Raw genomic sequence first — 17963 nt, forward strand, 5'->3', positions numbered from 1 at the left:
GAATGCAAAGGAAAATAGCTTTAGATACTTAAGTGACAATAGAATTTATTCTCATAATTGTTTTAATAGCTTTTGTATAATCCTCATCACTATTATGAGATATTAATTGTATTTATCAAATCTGTAATCATTATGCCAAAAAATCTGAATTACTGTAATATTTTGCATATTGTTAAAACTGTAACTTTAATTGTAAAAAAAATTTTTAAATAAAAAAAAAATGAAGCACTGTCCATCAAAATACTAAAAACAGGAAAAATTTCTATTCTTCCATAATTTCATCATTTAAAAAAAAATGACTTATTTCAACTCAAGAAATTAGTTCTATTTTCTTCCTCATGAACCAGTCTCTCATCGTTTCAACCTCTCCTTCCTCTCCCATCCCCACCTCTCAGTTTTGCTTAATTCAGCTCACCCTTCAAACTCAGACCGTTTCCTCACCCTCAGAGACAAGGTTAGCCCCACCAGAGGCTCTTCCACCCTGCTTTTCACCCTAACGCTATAGAGCCAAGCTCTTCCACCCTGCTTTTCACCCTAACGCTATAGAGCCAATTTCTCAAAGGCTGTCTCCTTCTCTGGATTGTAAATCTCATAAAACCCCAACTACTATATCTTTTTTTTTGGAGACAGGGTCTCCCTGTAGCCCCAGTTGCCTGCCTGGAACTCACTATGTAGACCAGTCTGGCTTTAGTTTCACAGAGATCCTCCTCCCTCTGCCTCTGGAGTACTGGGATTAAAGGCATGTACCCCCACACCCCACTTTGTATCTTCTTTATTGTAGCGTGCTCAATGACTACAAATATATTTTTTAATTCATTCCAATATTTATCATAAATAAATCCATTAAATTTTTTATTAAAAACCAAGTTCCTGCCATATGCAATGCATTATACTAAGCATGAGAAAAACATCAGAAATTAAAATGGGAATTAAAAATAAATAAAACTTTGCCCACACGTAAGAAGAAGTCAGAGGTCCAATGAATAAGAAAACATCAAGCAAGCTGGACGCAGGAAAGATCAAGCCATCTTAAAGGCAGGAGTTAAAGAAGGCCTCACTAAGAAGGTGGTGACCTTTGAGTTAAAACATGAGACTGACGACAGCAAACATTTAGATGCCTGGGAGAAGAATCTTCTAAGTGCAGCAGACAAAATGAGCACATACTGTTTTCACCACAAAATGGAAAGGAATATGCTCTTAAAGAATCATAATGGCAGGGCTGGAGAGATGACTCAGTAGCTAAGAGCACTGGTTGCTCTCGCAGAAGACACAGTTTGGTTCCCAGCACCCACATGGCAGCTAACAACTGTTCATAACTCCAGTTCCAGGAGAACTAAAGCCTTCTTCTGGCCTCTGTGGGCATTGCAGGACACAAGTGCACTTGCATACATGCAGGCAAAGCACTCATGTTCATAAAATAAATATAAATCAAAACAAATTTCTTAATCATAATTGCTTTAAAAAATAATTTATTTGTCTGTGCTCTATCTCACATGCAAAAAGGGATGCCAATATAATTACCTAAAATATAAATAGATTCTTAATTAGCAAAAGGTTTTTTTTAAAAAAAAATAGACTATATCCCACTGTTCAATCAAGCAATTAAGGTTTAAAATTCTTGAATGGGTTTTTTGGAAACTCCTTGAAAAACCTGTTGGAGTTTCTCAGTTCTCAAAGCTACTGGGATAGTCAAAGTTCCTCTGAGAAGTCAATTTGCCTTTTATTATATTAATGAGAACAATATGCCTCTCACTGCTTAGTCCCACAACAAATTCCACAGCAAATCAGAACTGTTTTTGCATCTCTCTTTAGTCCTCAAATCACTACTAATCTCCCAATAATTTTAAGAACCTTTTTCAGATAACCTTAGTTGGAACAGATTGTTTAGTGGGTTTCTGTTCTCCACCAGGAACATTCAGTTGAAATTCACACCATTTCCTGATTTTTGCTTTGTTTTGTCTTTGATGGTACTGAGGATTGACCTAGGGCCTCACACATAGCTAGGCAAGTGTTCTACCACTGAGCCACATCCTTAGCCCTCTTTTAACTGTTTGGTCTTGGTAAGTTGCCTAAGCTAGCTTTGAACTCACTCAGTGGTCCAGAAGGGCCTTGAATTTATATCCTCCTGCCTTAGCTTCCAAAACACCAGGGATTATAGACCTGAGCCACCAGGTCTGCCCACCATTTCCTTCATAGCATCCAGAACTACCCTATCAATAGAAGCCATCCTGAACAGTTCAATGAATACTTGATTCCCCATAAAACCATTTCAATTCTCTGCTACAGAAAAGCACCTAAAGCTCAAACTATATCTTGTCCCTGTTAAAACTACTGATCGTAGCACTCCCTCCAATACCCATATCTCCCGTAGCTCCGGCTAGGCTTGAACTGTCAGCAATTTTCCTACCTCTACCTTCCAAGCATTGGGATTATAAGCAAGCACCACCATACCCAAGTTTATGCAACGCTGGAGATGGACTCAGGGCTTCATGCATGCTAGCGAGTGCTCTACCAACAGAGCCACATCCCCAGCCCTGAATATATCTGTCCACTCCGAAAGTTCTCACTAGCTTATCACATACATTTCACTGGCATTTATATATGACAATCGTTCTGTGTATTACTAGTATTCTTAAACACTCAGCTAAGCTTCAAACTCAGATTTCCAGCCACCTGTCTGTACAAACACATCTGCCTGTAGAGTTTCAGGCATGACTAGAACTAGCAAGTCTCACTGCAACCATCTTCATACCCTGCTGTGCCATGTTAGTTCAGCACCCTCCACAGCCTTCAAGCCTGGCCCCATGCACACCAGCACTGTGTGCCTCAAATCATGTATTCCAGAGACCTCCCCCAAGCCTACCACTCACATGCATACCCTGGGCCTTCTTTATGACCCTTCTATGTGGAATAAACTTCACCATGGCCCCAAAGCCAGTACCCCACTGCAACGCCGATCACTCATCTACCCCAAGACAGGCAGAACTCTCCCTCCACTCTTAGATATGTCCAGACAGTTCTGTTTAAACCTTGGTTTGCAGTATTTATCACCGCCTGCCTGATCTTAGTCATTTGTGACCATGTCTCTCTATGTTTACAATCTGTCAGCAGGGCCCACACTTTTTTACCTGCTGTTTAATCTTTCTTTTTAAGTAGTCTCAGCAAGCCATGAGGAGTCAGAAGTGCTTTAAGATATCAACTGCATGAAAGTGAATCAATGGGGTCTCAGTTAAAAATGACTAGAAAACAGATCTTGCTGAATTTGGAAAAAAATCAATCATCCTGTCCTGGCCTTTGAACCTTTTTGTCTGTGTCTACTCAGAAGACAAGGAAAGGAAGGCAAGGGGCTCTCCGTGGAACTACAAGGAAAAGCAGAGACAGAATAATGCTTCATTTTCTTGACAGGACAATAATCCTTCTCCCAACAAATCATAGTCCAGGGAAGCAAGCAGCCCCTTAACAAAAGGCAATTCTGCTCTGGCTGTGTTCCTCCCCTAGGAGAACACACTGCCCTTATCATCCCCTGATTAGATGTCCAAGGAAGCGGGGGAAGGGGCTTTGTTGAATACTCGGTCAATGAAACCTGCTTATAATGAATAACTCCACCTGTCTCCTCTGGTCCAGAGCCGTGCCAGGCTTTCCTCTGGTGCCTTATTTTCTACCTAACAAAAGGCTCACAGATGCCCAGCACGTGATCCCAAATGCCCCTCCTCCCCTTGCTTGAGACCCAGAGGCAGCAGAGCCCTTGTGGAAAGAACACGCTCTGCCACGCATTAGCCATCTTGACTTGCACTCAGCTTGAAATAGTTTTCTTGTTTCCCCTGTTCACAGCATCCATTAGCATCACTGACAAGAACTACTCATTGAATGAAGTCATGTTGCACCAATTTGAGAAGAGACCATGCAGACTCTTCTAGCTTCAGACTTGTTACCTGTGATTAGCTTTGGGTACAGCCTCCCCAAGACAAGATAGAACAGTGAAAGGTAGAAATGCACTCGCATGAATATATGCCTGAGTCTGTAAAAACATACCCATACATGCAAACAAACACTACAGTTTTCTAGGTTTAGGTAGGCAAAGGCTAAGAATGGAAGGCTATAGAACAAATTGATGACAATGTAGTTACCTCAGATGGGCAAGCCTGAAGCAGCAGAGATTACTTCATTTGCATATCTATATTGTTTGGATCACTACAAAAACCACATAGTCTTACAAATGAATGCAGCTCCTGCCTTCCAGTTGGACTGCTCTCTATGATGCTTGTATCCTTGAGTGATTTCAACAAGAACATCAGTAAAACACATGAACAAAACAAAGCACCATGATCGCGTGACCTTCCAGTAAGTCTGACTTCCCCCAAACACCAGATTCTGCATTTTCTAGGAAACCAGCCATACACTGAACATCAAAACTCAAACACAAGTTGGGTGGGAAGAAGGAATATCCAAAACAAAATGGAAGCAAGCCAGGACTAGAGATAAAACACAGCTGTGTATTGCCCTAAGGTTTTACAACTAACAGGTAAATCTTTGTGAAGCATTTCAAGTTTATAAAATGAAGGCAGAATAGCAGACTCTGTCTCCTTCGCTGAGGTGAAGCTTCTGACCCGAAAGCACTGAGACTACTCTGAAGAAGCTGTTGAAGCTGAAGATTAACTCAAAAGTCAAATCTCCATATTTGAAGGCATTTCAGGAAAACATCAGTGACCACTTAATAGGACAGAATGCAGGACAAAGCCTGCTTAGTTCAAACCTGCAATCCCAGCCCTCAGGAGGCAGAAGAACTGCAAGTTCAAAGCCACCTTGGATGAGAGAGAGAGAGAGAGAGAGAGAGAGAGAGAGAGAGAGAGAGAGAGAGGGAATATGACAGAACATCACCCCCAGGCCTTATATGTCTTGTTCCTGACTGTCTCCCAAGTACGGATGGTCATTTAACAAATACCTACTGAACATGGAATGAATAAATGGATTAGTAACAGAAGCAATGAAATTAAGGGACACAGAAATAAGAATTAGAATCAGGAAGCAGATAATATCAGCACTTATTTCTGTTGTACAGATGTAAAAAGAAAGGCCCTTTGACTTACCCAGACACAGCACAGCTGGACCTACAGGTCTCCTGACTCCCTCTATCTTGATCTCCTTTGTTCTCCTCTAGGCTTGGTTTATCTCCTAGGGTCCTACTAGATTCTAATCTTGCACAGTCTCTCCCAGATCTTCCCTATCACTTCCTCCACCAACCTGCCAGCAAGGTCAGGTGTCCCCACCCCTTTGATGTTTTTACAGTACTAGGAACCTACCACTCAGAACCCTCCCTAGATTGTAAGTATATGTTTCTAAGTCTGAGCTGCTCTGGTAGGGGAGGGATTCTGCATTGCTCCCTCTCCCTTATCCCTGGTACCTAACACAAGGCCTGTATCCATCAGGCAGTCAGTTGTAAACTCTTAGACTTGAAGAGAACTTGTTTCCTCTGCTGTGGATCCAGTTCTCCCTCCAAAGAGCCAGGATTATCCTTCTATTGGTACAGAAATTCAATGAAGAGTCAAGGAGAATCACTTGAAGACAAAGAAAGAAAATCAAGTGTAGCAGATTGACAGGAAGTCGAATCTAGTCCATTATTTCAACGGTGGCCATCCAAGCACTTTTGAGGCTGGGGTAAGAATGGATTGCTTTGATTCAAGATAGGTTATATAGCATCAGGCCAGCCTGAGTTACAATGTGAGACCCTATCATGAAAGGAAGGAAGGAGGGTTAAGGAGATGGCTCAGTGGTTAAGGGCATTTGCTGCTCTTCCAGAGGACCTGAGTTCAGATCCCACATCAGATGGTTCACAACCACCTTTAACTCCAGCTCCAGAAGTTCCTAAACCCTCTTCTGGCCTCCATGAGCAGCCACATACATACATATAAATAAAGATTAAAATGACTAAATCTCCAAGGAAGGAAAGGAGGAATGAAGAGAGGGAGAAGAAAAGAAAAAGAAGATCAAAGTTTGCTGAAGAGAATGGATTCTAGTAGCAATCACTGTACAGTGAATTCTTCATTTGGAAGCACAGGCAAATGTAAGGACCAGAATGAACAATATGTCCCTGAACTAACGGTTGCAAACTTGGATATCCCACCCTAAATGGAGATCCAAAGCCACATGTTATCAGCCAAATTTTCTATTTCTTTTAGAGGAAGAGACTGGTTTTAAAATAATTTTCCTTTATTTCTATACCACCACAAGTACAGCCCTACCTACCTCACTCTGGCTTATACATGTTTGCTTTAGCACTGGACTAAAGTTAAGAGTCTGCCCTGTCATTATATCACTTTTTTTAAAACAGTACCACAAAAAGAAAATAAATTATAACCTATATCCATGGATGCAGTAAAATAGTTCCCTTTCATTTTCAAAAGGAAAAAAGAACCTAAATTTTATGTGAATATTAGGGTTAAAGTTTCTGTAGCACTAACCAGGTGACAGGCGCTAACTCCCAAGTATTAATATAATGCCCTATGCCCTATGGCAGCAAGTGGTAATATAATAATAACACAACCTTGAAATCATACTAACTTACTAAAATAAAATACCAAAGAATTGAAAAACAATCCGCCACTCACAAAAAAGTGTCCTTCTGAGAAACCCTAAAATAAAGTACATCAACCTTGAACTTCTTCAAATTCATAATTATTTGATTTATTAACCAAACCAAATCCAAGTCCCATATCTTGCTTAAGATTAAAAAACAAACAAATAAACAACAACAAAAACACCGGCTAAGAGGGTCATACATTCAAACTGTATCCAGAGGGCAACCGAACACTGGCATAATCTCTTTTAATTATCTGCCTTCTTAGTAGCCCAACATCTCTAGATTTAAGAGTAATTCAGAGCCTTTACCTAAATCAGCTCTGCTTTTGAAAAAACAGTTGAAAATCTACCCATTCCTACCAGTGACACAAAGGCATCAGGCAGGAGAGGAGCCTTACAGAGCTACTGTGGCTCTCCTAAAGGGACTCCGCTGGGATTTCCCCTGAGATAGAATGAGCCAACTCCTGGAGAGATTAGAAAAGAACCCTTAAGATATTACTCTACAAGACTAAGCGAGGCACTTCTATTGGAGGTTATGCTTCTTAAAGGATTCTTCGGGTACCCACCCCCCATCCTTTACAGGGGGCATTAACCCTGTTTCCATGCTAATCATAATTCTTTCTCTTCTGTACTGCAAATATTCTACTTCTGTGGTTAAATACTATGCATAATATAAACAAGGTCAAGAATGTCAGTTGCAGAGAAGAGAATTTAAATTAGCATTAACAAGCAAGCCCTTCCCTGAACAGAAAAAGAAAGAACATCATGGTCAGCTTTGTGTCTGCAAGCATGACTTTATCACACATGCCCAGAAGACCCCACAAGGCCCGATGCAACCCAAGAGCCTCATCAATTTTTACTGAATTAAGTTTCTCAAAAGGAGGCTATCATCTGGAGGGGGTGAGGGAGAAGAAACTACACACAGGTCTATTCTAAATCTTAATATAATAACACTAAACCAGTAACAATATCCCACAACTTACTAGCCAGGACTTAAAATGGAAAATAAGAGAATACAAACTCAGTCATCCCTCAAACACTTCACTCCCTCATTCTGCCCCCAAACAAAATATCATGGGGTCTTCATGCATCTTGGGGTTAAATGATGTCATGTAGCACAACTCCTTAAAATAAGCTCCAGGCTTCTCATATCTTTCCAACCTTCATCACCAAGGATCCTGGCTACAACCACCTCTGACAGATCTTCACTCTCCCCATCCATCTTTTAAGACACACATCATTCTCCCATCCAAATACTAAACAGGCCGGACCCTGTTTAGCTTCCCAGCTCAGATGAAATCGGGCACGTTCAGGACACACATCATTCTTCAGGCTCTGTCTGTGAAGTATCCCACACAGAATTTCATGTTCCATTCTCCAGCCTGCCAAAGCTCTCAGACTCCACAGCCACAGCACAGCAACACAGCATGACATACATGTGCCTCCGCAGTACAATTGCAGTTAGCTGTGAGTTTTCCCTGTATTGCAGCTCTTTGTAGAACTTGCTTTTCATCATCTTTGTGTCTATTACAATTGGAATTCAGTGACCGCTTATTGAATTAAATTTTCCACCTTTTCTCCCAACTTTCTAATACATTCTTGGTACCTCATGAAATATTTAAACAATAACATAATGGACTTTGGAAGTAACATACCATGTAAAAAATAAGAAAGCAAACAGAGGTAAGATGCTAACTTAGCAAGGTCAAAGCAGACTTTAGTGTCAGTTTTTTATGACAACACACAGATGATATCAAAGAAAGGGAAGAGGGAGGGAGGGAGTGAAGGAAGGACGGAGGGCCACACATTAAGTACAGATATTAAAAACTTGACCTTAAGGTAAATTTCTTTAAAAGCTATTCATTAACTACTTACAGCTTCCTGGTGAAAATAACTCAGTGCAATTCTGTTCAGGTCATAAAGTTTTATACTAAGTATCTGAAATAATCCTTTTTGATCCACAATCTTTTTGATCTACAAATTTTAGACTGACTGTTATTCACTCAAAAGACTCAGCCACTAAGATTTATTTTTCTTTGAACAGCTCAGTAGGTCAAACAGAACAGAGTCAGGAAAATCCAACGGTCTATGATATCATCTGAAAATAAAATCAAATTGCATTCTGGAAAATACTAGTTTTAAATGAAAACAGAAGTTTCTAAAGAGCTGTGACTTACATTCTCTCTTCTGTTATTCTTTTCCTGTCACTCAGTCATGCTGAATCCCTCTCTGTCCCCTATCACCCCTACCACCACTACCCTCCCACCCCCCACCCCCCCAGCTGCTGCTCCTCTGACCAGGAGGATAGAGGGGCAAGGTGTTCAGGTGATGCCTGGTAGAAGTCAGACTATAAAGATCACCTTGACCTCTTGTCATTTTTAAGGCTAAGCAACCTCATAGGTTTGTAATAATGAAGGGATAATATCAAGAAGTAGAAAGGGTTACCAATTCCCTTACGGGAGAAAGAAAAAACTAGAAGGAATCCATTCCCAGTTTAAGTCACTTTTCCACCTTCTTTCTGTTGAGTTCCCATTTTCCTGCCCGACTCTTTCCTATTTCCCTTCCTCCATTCCACTCTTCTGTCATGGAGAAACCACCCGCCACCAGCTTCTACGTACTGGGCAGTTGGACGGCATGGCAAAGATCCCACTGGTTTTCCCATTGGTGAATACCCATTGGTATTGATGATGAGGGCACCAAGATCAGACGCCCACCTAACAGACTAAGGTTGCACCACTAGGGGACGCTGTGTGTCCAAGGGGGCTGGGATTGTGAGACTCCTCTCTCCAGCGGACTTTCCAGCCTCTCTACCTCCCGCTGCTTGCTTCTCTTGCTACTTGGGTCTCTTTAACCTCAAATTACAGTTAAGACAAAAGTTAATAAATAAATAAAATACAGCCTTAATATACTTAGGACACAAATGATTATTATTCATAATGTTGCATTTGGAGAACAAGGACAGAAACCAGATATTTCAGCTGTGTGTTCATGCAACTCTCTTTGATGCACACAGTCCGAAGTCCAACATGGACCCCTTTTTCCCTGGTATTTATTCTGACAAGAGCATAACTAGTTTTCCATGTGCAGAGTCTCCCTTTCACCAGAACTACCGAGAGTGAAGCACGACCTCTGTTTTCACAGTTGTATTGGGTGAGCAAAGGACACAGCAAATGGACGAAAACACACACTTGGAGCCTGAAGGAATGGAAGATTTTGCTTTAAATAACTAGCTACCTTCCCCATAGTTACAGTTATCAACAGTCACCTATTCCAATGGGAAGAGATTCGTAATAAAACTTTCACAAGCCAGCACTCGCTGGAAAAGCACATGGATGAAAATCCCATAGATTTCAACCAAGAAGAAAAGGAAAAAGAGGACAGAACAAAAAGCCACAGTCTCAGTCAGGCCCCGGCCTGGAAGCAACAAGTCCTGGATGCCCCGACACTCAGCACATCCAGGACCAAATGGCAGCAAAGAAAACATGCCTAAAGTTTAAATCCATTCACAGCAAACTCCCTAGGGGTGCAGACAGAACCCAAGGATTTCCAGCCCTTCCACGCGAAGCCAGGTCCCCCGTCGCCTTGCACTTCCCAGGCACAGCGTTGTTAGGCGACTTCACAGAAACTTAAGTTTCAAGTCCTTAGACAAAGTCACCCGTGAGCCAGGAGTGGGGTGCTGCCGGGCGCGGAGACACCTGCGGGGACGCAGTACCTAGGGAACTCGGAGAGCCCCTCGCCACCCTCGCCCCGCGCCCCTACCCGACCCAGGTAACCCGAGGCCACCAACGTGTCACTTGGACGGACTCCGGGGCACACTGACCTGGCGGATCGGAGGAGGGCGGGTGGCCCGGGCCGCGGCGACAGCTTCCCTCAGAGGGCCGGCGACCACTGCGCGGTGAGGAGAGGCAGGACAGCCTCGCCTCCTGCAGGCCGCCTCTCCCCCGCGCACACCCACCCACCCACCCACCCAGCCGCGAGCGCGCGCACAGAATCCCGAGCGCGCGCGGCCAGAAAGCCGCGGGTCGTGGGCTAGTGCGAGCGGGTGGCGCAGACCTCAGTCCACACGTCGCCCCCGGCGCCCAGGGCCACCGTCCCCAGCGCGCGCGGCTTTACCTGCGCTGCGTCCCGCTCTCAGTCCCCGCGCTGGCTGCAGGCGGCGCCGCCAAGTCCCCGCCGCCCCGGGCCAGCCCAACCCGGTCCTCGCCCGCCCCTCGGCGGTGGCCGGGAGAGGGACAGCTCACCCCGCCGGGGTCGCGGGCCAGACCGGGAGGCCAAGCACCGCAGCGCTGCGCAGGGGGACAGGAAGGTCCCCACTCCCGGAACGCCACCTATTCCCGGGCTCTGCAAGCGGGCGGGGGAAGGGGCGCGGGCCGGGGGCGGGAAAGCAGCGCGGACACCCACAGCCCCCTTTCTTCCTCCGCCTTTTTCCTGCTCCATCCACGTTGCACGAGTCAGCAACTCCCCACCCCCACCCCCAACGCTTCCCTCCACCTCCCTAGCGGGTCCCCTTACCTGAGTGGCACTCCCAGAGCCCCGGTCTTCAGCGATCCCCTCCCCCATTCATTCACTGAACTTCCCGCGCGCCACTGCAGGTTGAGAGGTGGGGGTGGCCCCAACCTCCCATTCAGTACCTTCCCGGAGCTCTCTCCCAACCCGCCCCCATCATACACACCCACCCACCGAGCCCCGGGGCCGCCCACTAGGGATCCCACCCTGCCCCTTCCTGCGCTCACCCCAGCGCCCCGCAGTTTGGGGAGCTTCGGTGGGCTCCCTGCACCATGTATTTTCGTCTCGTGGCTTTTCTGTCCTCGTTTCAAAACTCTTGGAAAACATCGCAGAGCCTGTAAAACTAATAATAAAACCCTGGTGGACGGCCTCCTCGTCCTAGTTGGGTTTCTAAACTTTCCAAAAGGCCTGAAGATTCAAAGAGCGCGCTCCTGGACTGAAGGCTGCCCAGGACCGAGAGTTGGCTTTCCTGCTGAAAAGGTCTCTGAGTCTCCACTTCTCACTTTTCCTTGGTCGAGCTCCAGATCAAAGCGAGGGCGGCTTTGCGCCCCTAGCTCTCCAAATCCGTGATTATAAATGTCTCTTCCGCTTTCCTAGCGTAACTTAGCGAGGGCAAACTACCATTTTTGTGGAGCAATTAAGGGCGGGGAAAACACACCTGGAGGTGTGGGCGGGAGCAGGGCAGAGCTGAGGCTTGGGGATATTTCTCTTATGGTGTGTCATCCCGGGAGCCATTGTACCATCACCCCGAGTTAGGAAAGCAGAAAATAGAGTCCCCAGCCGTGCCAGCCCACCCACCTTCCCCACTCCTGGCTCCCCAAGGTTTCTGGAGGGATCGGAATTCTCTGCCCCTCTCCACAGCTAAGTCCACTGCACATCAAAAGCAGATGTTTGGGAGTAAAAGCTTAACCATTTCTAGCCTGAGTGGCACCTAGTGTGACCTGACCACATTAAATTGGGACTGACTGACAGGACCACATCTAAGAGGGGGTGCAGGACGGAGAGGGTGTGGAGTGCCAACCCTGGCCTTTGTGGAAGGAGGTCACTGAAAACATCAGTGAGCAGAAATGTGCTGGCCATGGAAACTTCAAGTCTTCAGTGGGTTGTGCTTTGAAAGGACCATAACCATTTCCTGCTGTGGTCACTTACTACCCAAAGCTGCTTACTTTTTAAAATTATTGTTCAAGGAGGCTGGAGAGATGGCTAAGTGGTTAAGAGCACTGGCTGCTCTAGCAGAGGACCCAGGTTCAGTTCCCAGGGCCTAAAATGAAATAGAAAACAATAGTTCTACCTGGACAGACCTGTCTTCCTGACAAGCAAAGGCCTGTCTGAAAGAGACTGCCCTGCAGCCAGCTCTTAGGTCAATAACTTTACAACTAGAGTTATGGTGGGTCTGCCATAAAGGGGGAGAAAATTAGATACAATACATAATCCATTTCATAATCCAGACTAAACTATCAAAACTATTTGCAAATTATGTTCCAAATGAACTGGTTTTCTCATCTGCAAAATGGGATGACATTAGTGTGGTATTTTTTATAGGGTTCTAAGTTATTTGTTTGGTTTTGATTTTGTGTGGCTTTTGGACCTAGGATCTCACATTGCAGCCCAGGCTGGCCTGAAAGTTATTATGTAGTCTAGGCTGAGCTGGAAATCACTATATAGCCCAGGCTGACTGGCCTCAAACTCACAGAAATCCTGTGCTTCAATCACCCTAGTGGTGACATTGTAAGCATGAGCCAGACTCCAAGTTGTCTTTAACAAAGTGAGAATACATTTGAATGGGTTTCCTAAGAATCTAACACCCATGATGTTAGTTAGATGTGAACGAAGAGGATGCCTAGACACACTTCCTTTAATGTCTTCAGCCTTCCTATCATTTTTTGGGTGGTAACCCTAATGCCTTCTGTCCTAAACTGTCTTCTGCACTCTCAAGAAGACTTTCTCTGAATCTGCTTCTTCAGCAGAGCCCCAAACCCCAAACACCTGGTGCTTTCAAGCATGAGGAAAAATATTCTCAGCAAATTGAAACTTTTGATGTGTATAGGATAAGGGTGTGATAGACAGGAATAGTGCTGCTTGCTGGTGGCAAGCCTACTTCCAGGTTCCGTGAGAGACCCCGACTCAAGGGACCAAGGTAGAGCATCCTCCTGCCTTCTACACATGAGTACCTGCCTGCACATCATACACACAGACACTCATACAAAACATCTTAAAGGACACATACCCACTGTCAAATAATCGGTGTTATCTACTGATCCAAGAATTATAATTTGTGGCGCATTCATTTGGGATTGAAATATCAGCTCTCATTGCCTTTGACCCTGTTACTTGGTCAGAGGGGTTTGCCAATCCAACCAGCTCTCTCTTCTTCCCTAAGTTCCCTTCCCTATCAAAAAAAAGAAAGGAAGGAAGGAAGGAAGGAAGAAAGAAAGAAAGAAAGAAAGAAAGAAAGAAAGAAAGAAAAATTTTCTACTAGAGAGCAATCAAAACTATCAGCTCAAAGATCTGTTGGAAACTTTCCATCTTGTCTACTAATGTAGACACTGATGCAAAGAATATATTCTGGGGAAACAGTATTCTGCCTGCTTGATGAAGGGTTTCAGATGCCCCTGGACACAGAACTCTTCCTTCTTCAAATGAAGTATCTGTGCCTCTCTAGTGTCTTTCCCCTGGACAAAAAGTATCATTATCCCCAGGAACACGTTCTGTTTTCAAAAGCCAGAGGCAGAGAAGGGTGAGGCAGTCCAAGTCAGTGAAAAATAATTCTCTTTAGAGAAGAAATGGCATCAGGGGACTCCAGGAGCGAGGACTGGAAGTTGGCACTTGTATGCAGAAGCCTGGTTTGTGGCTGCAATGATATGAAAATCTGAAACCAGTGACTGACCACTTGCCTTTTTCATTGTTGTTGTTGTTGTTCAATCACATATCTCTGCATGAGTAATTCAGGTAATGTTGGAAGCCAACCAAGGGCTAATAACTCCTTTCTCTCTACTTTTCCCTGCCCAGCTAAAAGGGCTTATAGATCTACAGGCAAGGGAAGGAAAAGAAAAAGAAAAAGGAAAAATATATGCATGTTTACACGTATGATTTTAGAGCTAAAAACAGATCCATCTACAAAGAAATGGTAGAAAGGGCTGACAAAGCAAAATACTACTGCAAAAAACGATAGAATGGAAACATTTCTGGTAAAACTGACAGTGGAAAAAAAGAAAAAAAAGAAATGACTGAATATGGAGCGTCTATGTACAGTTCTAGTAGAATTTTTGAAGCAAAAATAGTGTGACCATTAAAAATCTTGATTCAATAGATTAAAAACACAAATATACATTTAATAAACTATTAAATAATTTGAATTCTTGTTTCTAATTTTATCCACACAAAAGATCAATGTTTGGGTAAATATAATTCACATACAGATAACCTCAAAAGTTTTCAAAGAGCTGGATGTCATGGCATATGTCTACCGTCCCAGCACTGGGGAAGCTAAGACAGGAAGACCAGGAGTTCAAGGCCAGCCCAGGCTCCATAGTGAGATCTTATCTCAGAAAAAGAAAAAGTACTTCAAAGAATAGGAAAAAATGAGGTGGGCATCTCAATAATTTTATAAACTAATCTTTACACTAAAATTAGACAAGGACATAAGAAAATAATAGGCTAATCACATAAAGAATAAAATTGAAAAATCTGTAATCAATGTTAGCAAACCAAGTTCAAAAATATGTTTTAACCTAAATGCATAAGGTTGATGTCACAAATGTGAACCCAGTTTATTTATTTGTTTATTTGTTTGTTCTTGTAGTATGGGATGTCAAATGCAGGGTTTTGGGCATACTGTTTTTAGTAGAATTTTAGCACTTTACTACTGAACTACATCCCCAGGTTATAAGAATGGTTTAATCTTAGAAAATTATAATTCACTTTTATAAAGAGCTGGAGAAATGGAAATGGTTCAGTGGTTAACAACACTGGCTGTTCTTGCAGAGGACGTAAGTTTGGTTCCCAGCACCCACATGGCAGCTAACAACCATTGGTAACTCCAGTTCAAGGGATCTAACGATACCCTTTTCTAGCCTCCACAGGCACTGCATGATAAGGGTGCACTTACATACCTGCAGGCAAAACACTCTATATAAAACATAAATAAATAATAAGTAATAATAAATAAATATTTAAAATAATAATTCACCATTCATTGTTTTAAAATCTTGTCAAAAAGGAATAGGGAAAAGTTTCCTGAGCAGAATAAAAAGTTGCTACCATTAAGCTAGTCTAGAAGCATCAATCTTGTTAATTCCTTGGAAATTTTCCTGTTAAGTTTAGTAACAAAGATAGCTTTTATCATATACATACAGCATTGTACTCAAGCCCCCTACCAACATAAGACAAGAAAAAGAAATTAGATGATATAAAGGTCAGAAAAACAAAAAGAATCTTATTTTTGGAAAATATAGTGCCAGCTTCAGAAATCTAAACAAATTCAATAAAGTAAAACATTAAATGCAAAGAGTTCAGCAACACTGTTAATGTAAGATCAATATGTGTAAAGGCCCCAGCCCTTCAGAGATCATTTCTGAATGGCCTCACTCACAAGAGCAACAAGTCTTTATGATAACTTGGATCAAAACTAATATAAAATATTATACATAAATAAAATCATATAGATCTATTTTTTAAAAAAAAAAAACATTTAAAAGATCAAGATACCAAGCCAGGTGTAGTACACATGCCTTTAATCCCAGCACTCGGGAGGCAGAGGTGGCTGGATCTCTGTGAGTTCAAGACCAGCCTGGTCTACATAGTGAGTTTCAAGCCAGCTGGGGCTACAGGGAGACCCTGTCTCAAAAAGACCAAAAATAAATAAATAAATAAATCTAGATATCATGTTTGTGACTGAGAAGCCTCTATGTGTACTATACAATCTACTTAAAAACTGAAACAATTTCACAAACCTTGACAAAGTGACTCCAAAATTCATGTGAAAAATTTAAGAATGTAATAATCAAAAGAATTCTTAAGATGGTGCAGTGACTGACAAATACCATTATAAAAGAGAATAAAAAGCCTAGAAATAATGCTACATGTAATTAAGTAATGAATCAATGCAAATTGATGCATCAAAGGCATCCTATTTAGTAAATAATGCTGGGATACTTGGCACTCTATATAAAGAAAAAGTAGATCCCTACAATGCACCATTTTTACAAGTATTTAATAAGTTAAAAACCTAAATATATGAGGCTGGAGAGATGGCTCAGTAGGTAACAGCACTGGCTGCTCTTGCAAGGACCCAGGTTTGATTCCCAGCATCCACATGGCAGCTAGCAACTGTCCACAACTCCAGTTCCAGGGGCTCCAACACCCTCTTCTGACCTCCGCAGGCATTGCACGACAGGGGTGTACTTACATACACGCCGACAATACACTCATACACATGAAACAAAAATAATAAAACATTTTTTAAAACCTCAAATTTACAAAGTGAAATTTGCATAGTTTCAAATATCTTCATCACTACGGGACAGAGAATTTTGCACATGATGTACGAAAAGCACAAATCACATAAAATACTGTGGTACTTTCCTTTTAATAAAATATAATTGTTATGCTGGATTTTTGTGTGATCAAGTAACTGGTTTGATGTCTGCCTCAAGTTATCCATGAGTCTTCTAAAAACTCTGAACAGTATTGGGCCACCCCGTCAACACTGGGGAAGAGGGTCTCCTGCATTCCATGTATTTTATGTCATTTCCGATGTTTTGTCTTGTTGACTCCCTTGTAACTTCTAGAGCAAGGCAGAAACAATCATGCTAATATTCTCTCAAAAGGAGGTTCTGAAGCAATCTTTGATAACCTAATCAAAGCTGTGACACTGCTCTACTGATAAATGTATTCATTTGGTGAGAGACATCTTAGCTACAGCATCTCTTCTTGGGTACTAGCTCATCAATATTTCTCAACCTCTCTAGCAGTTAGTTAGGGCCATTGCATTATTTTTACATTCTTGTAGTAAAATATCTGACAGAAACAACTTAAGGGAGGAAGGGCTTATTTGGGCCCATGGTTCCAAAGGCTTTCAGTCCATCAGGGCAGGGTCGGCATTGTGGAATATCTGATTTATCAGAAGCAGGAGTAGATGGCACAGACTTCTCACATCTCAGTGGTTCAGGGAACAGAACACAAGGCCACAATCAAGGACTGGGCTTTATGGTCAAAGGTCCAACCCTAGTAACTTGTGACCACCAGCCAGATCCCATCTTTCAAAAGTTCCACATCCTTCCAAAATACCACCAAATTCTGGAAAAGCACTAAAAAACATGAGCCTGTGGAGAACATTCCAGATTCAAATCATAACAGCCATGGCATCAAGCTCTGTCCAACAGAAAGTAAGATGAGTGCCTTCTATCAGTTGTAAAACCGTCTATAAAATCCTCCAACATGTGATGCACCAAGATTTTTGTCACTTCTGGTTTACTGGGATGGTAAACCAGTTTTGGAAGCCATATTCCTGACACCTAAGTGACCATGTGAAGAGGCCCCTTTCTGTTGAAACAAACATCCTCTGCATTTCATTTTACAAAAAAGAAATCTTGTTGTTTGTGTTACTAAATTTGGGTAACCTGCCTGTTTTTACCTAAACTTACCTTTTTTTTTTTTTTTTTTTTTTTTTTTTTTTTTTTTTTAAAAAAAAAAAAAAAAAAAAAAAAAAAAAGAGGACGATAAATCTTTCACTGTGACTCACTATGTAGACCAGGCTGGCCTTGAACTCACAGAGATCCACCTAGCCTCTGCCTCCCAAGTCCTGGGACTACAGGTGTGCGCCACTATACCTGGCTTAAACTTACATTTTTAATGTAACCTCCAGGCTTCAATGGCAAACT

General features: G+C 42.6%; 1 protein-coding gene across 4 annotated transcripts in view; it reads right to left on the bottom strand.

The window, feature by feature from the left end:
- Lpar1 (lysophosphatidic acid receptor 1) overlaps positions 1 to 11643 on the bottom strand; it is a 161379-nt gene extending 149736 nt beyond the window's left edge. The window contains exon 1 of one of the 4 annotated variants that reach the window (XM_029562525.1): positions 11310 to 11643. The gene's annotated coding sequence lies outside the window, so the exon portion shown is untranslated. Of the gene's footprint in view, positions 1 to 10396; positions 10522 to 10689; positions 10795 to 11088; positions 11216 to 11309 lie in introns of those variants that run through there. The other 3 variants (XM_029562524.1, XM_008831115.3, XM_008831114.2) reach the window with 3 other exon arrangements.
- Between the last annotated feature and the right edge of the window lie 6320 nt (positions 11644 to 17963).

This window comes from Nannospalax galili, unplaced genomic scaffold (genome assembly GCF_000622305.1).
Source record: "Nannospalax galili isolate Female #2095 unplaced genomic scaffold, S.galili_v1.0 scaffold1255, whole genome shotgun sequence".
Lineage (NCBI taxonomy): Eukaryota > Metazoa > Chordata > Mammalia > Rodentia > Spalacidae > Nannospalax > Nannospalax galili.